Raw genomic sequence first — 3,600 nt, forward strand, 5'->3', positions numbered from 1 at the left:
TTTCTGTGTTTTGCAGACAGATGGTTGTGAAGTCTGACATCAGCTTTGGTTCTTACAATTACTTTTCTTGTTTTGATTTGTCCTGTCCCTTCCAAGTGTTGAGAAATGTGCTGTTTTCAGCATATTTTTTTCTTAAACGCAAGGTTAAAGGGTATTATCTACAGTACATTTCCTTAATGTGTCAGAATGAGGTATTGCTTTCTTCCCTTCTTTCCAAGTGAGATCTGGGTCCTGCTAGCCCATCTGTTTTTAACCAACTCCTCTTGAGCAAAGGTTATTAGAAAGAATGTGGCAAGGCTGCTCTGGTGTTAAAGTGAATTGTTAAACTTACTTTTGCTTGGGTCCTAATATATACATGGAGGATTTTCTTGATCTTGTGTACTGCTTGTAAATTCTCCCTTTCCTCCCCCGCTTTCTTTAATCTGTTGGGTTATTTTGGTTCAGTTAGGGATTGACTGCTGTATTTCCTTGCAATACATCTCATAGGCTGAGCATGTGCTTAATGAATGAAGGCCAGTACCGTCAGCGACATCACTTTTAATTAATTTGTGGTTCTCTAGTTGAATAATGATAATCCTGGAGTAGCTTGGAATCCTCCCTGGTGTTGCATTCATAGTAGTTAAGTATGTAATAAGGAAAACAATTTCTTAGCACCTGGTAAAAGTAGAGAAGATGAAGCAAAGTAGAACGAATGTGTTGGTAGATCAAGGTAAACATAGATGCAATGAGGTTTACTCTGAACTGCAGGGATGGATGAGCAATAAAACTGCCTCAGCTAACATATGGTAAAATCACACTACAGATGCAATACTTGATAAAATGCCTGGGAGTCTTAAACCAAGATTTCATCAGCTTTCTGATGGGTCATCTTTGTTGCCTTTGGGCTATCCGTGTCCCCTTTGCTGTTGGTTGTGCGTATGCAATCAAGACCAGCTCAAGAAGTTATTGAGGCAATTTAATCAAAGTGCTGTTCCTATAAAGATGATAAACTTGTACAGCTCTGGACTCAGAAATTCATTGTGTAAACTGCTATCGAAACAGGTCTCTTTTCTGTTAGACATTGGTAAAGCACTGTTTTTCCACTGCTTGCTAAGAGCTAGTTTACTCTGATGTTTATGTGAGCAAGATAGAGTACGCTGGTCTATAAAACATGTACGACTTCAGCTAGTGCACTCATTTATTGAAAAAAAACATCTACTCACTAAGGCACACGTTTGTGATTATGCTCAATGTCACCATTCCCTGTCTCTGGAAGCTTAGGGTATCCTTTACCTAGATGTCATTTTGTTGGTGTATATGTAATATACTCATCTTGGCCTGAAAACCAGTTTTCTGGTGTTATCCTGACAATTAATGCTGAAAAACTTCCAGTTTGGATTATAGAAGTGTCTTTGGTTGGAAACTGCAGCTGCTATGAAATAGGGCTGCCTTCTCGGGCACTGCTGGCTCCTTCATGAAATCTACTGTGCCAGACCGTCACGTCCTGGTTTAACTCCCTCTTTTACAAGAAATTGCTTAGGTTTGTAAAGCCTTTGTGGTGACTGGTGAAGCTGTAGTCAAGCTCTGACAAGTTGTTTACAGGACCTTCTTCTGCTTCGGTGGTGTTTGTAGGTAACATTAAGAACCTTGTTTTACTGGGGGAGGAGGGCATGCCTTCTGAGAAGGATACAAACCCAAGTCAGCTCATTGTATTTTAACACATCCTTTTATGTGGAAAGATTCAGCACAGGCTCTCCCTTCTGCATTGTCGCATCTCTGTTCAGGAGCAGTCTTCCTAAATTTAACCTTCCCGAATAAGAATTCTCTGTATCAAAAAAAATTAAATTCTTCTCTTTTTGATTTTTGACCTCTCTTGAGTACTTTATGGCTGTCCTTAGTGAAGTTTGCAAAGTCTGCCATAAAGTTGTACCTCAAGACCATAATGTTTCCATTGCAGGCATCTGCCTCCACTTAGGGTCCAGTTGAATTTTGCTGCTTCCATGGGTAGATCTAGCTGATGTTAGGAGGTGCACAGACCTCTTTGTGCAGGGGCTGTGGTACCTGATGAGTTGTGGAGTTGCACTGGGGCTGGTACATTGGGGTGGGTGGGTAACTTTGGTCCACGCCTCTTGGGTCCACTTGCTCCTTGCAGGGAGAGCTGGGGTTGACTTGGCCCGGTCCCACCAGGACCCATTGGTGGGCTTAGCCCAGCCTCGTCGTCACACAGCAGAGCACCTGGGGAGGAGTGAACCCAGTCTACTGTGTAGTGAGGCTGGTGACCTGTGGACTTGAACGTCTAGAGCTTACCACCCGCCAAGTCCTTAGATGGAAGAATAAACCAGCAGATGCTCGTTTGCTCATTGTGAATGAAATGAAACACACTGTGCATGCATGCTGTCAAAATAGGTACATTTTCTGCACAAGGTAAAGGTAGTGAGTAAAATGCTATTTAACATTTGAGGAGAGCTGGAGAAAATAAACACAGCCACTACAGGTACCTTCAGATGTGCTTTTGCAGGCATATTCGGACTTATGATTTGAGCTCTCTTTAGCTGTTAGTTACTGCCTGTGTCAACTGGAAGGGTGGTTTAGGAGAAATCTGTCTGTCTTGGCACTGAATCGAACTGAAGGCATTCGTGGAGTCCATTACAGTGGCTCAGTGGAGGGAGTGGTAACTCATAGGAATGAAAGTGGGAGGCAGTCACGTCTCAAATCATGTTGTGAGAGCGTGTCTGAATATGTCCTTAATCAGCATAACTACAGGAGCACTTTGAAGACTTCTTTGCTCCAGGATTAAGGGTCTTCCCTTATGTCTTCTAAAAGAAAAAAAAAAAAATTGCGAAGATAAGCTTGGGGCTCTTTTGAGCATAACTATTTATTTTATAGCTCTCTCCCCTCCTGTGAGCTTTACTCATGTGAAGGAAAGCACCTTAACCTAAAACTGTGCCAAGTGCAGGGGTCTTTGTCAAAATGTCAAGCTCTTGAGATTAAATAATTCATTGCATGCTTGCTGTGTGCTGGGAATGTTACAACATGGATGAACAAATGTAGCTAACGGGAAGAGTGGAGATAAAACATCATATCCCTATGCTTGCTTGAGCTCTATGGTGGATTTCTGGGAGAAATCCAATGAAAATAGATGTTGACAGCTTGAGTTCAAATCCTCTTAAAGGAGACAAGTTCTGCAACGTGTTTAGGTGTGCCTTGTAGGAAATGCTTCTCATCTTTTCCCCTTGGTATGTGGTTGAAGCTGTTTTGCGTCAGTGTGATGCTTAACATTCATGTTGTAAAGTGGGGAAGATGTATGTGATAAGATTAAATATTTAAAGAAAGATACATGTCCTTTTTGATAGCTATATATAGTGAGTAGCTGTTCCAAGTTTCTCGTTACTCCATTTTAATAGACTTATCAAATATTTATACTTTGCGTTTCTGTCCAGAAGCCGGTGGGGGTGCGTGTGTGTTTCCCGTTTACCGCCTTTACCTCAGAGCACTGGGATTTAGCGAACTAATGTTTACAGAGCAACCAGCGTAGCCATTTTCGGGCTTTGACAGTAATTTGCAGCAGGCCCTGCATGTTAGAACCAGCGTGGCATTCGTCTGCAGGGAGGGTTGGGGGGG

At 42.2% G+C, this 3,600-nt stretch overlaps 1 protein-coding gene across 1 annotated transcript in view; it reads left to right on the forward strand.

The window, feature by feature from the left end:
• NUFIP1 (nuclear fragile X mental retardation protein interacting protein 1) overlaps positions 1-3,600 on the forward strand; it is a gene marked incomplete at its 5' end in the record, with an annotated part of 23,400 nt that overhangs the window by 4,289 nt on the left and 15,511 nt on the right. The window lies entirely within an intron of this gene.

Source organism: Fulmarus glacialis, unplaced genomic scaffold (genome assembly GCF_000690835.1).
Source record: "Fulmarus glacialis isolate BGI_N327 unplaced genomic scaffold, ASM69083v1 scaffold31091, whole genome shotgun sequence".
Classification (NCBI taxonomy): domain Eukaryota; kingdom Metazoa; phylum Chordata; class Aves; order Procellariiformes; family Procellariidae; genus Fulmarus; species Fulmarus glacialis.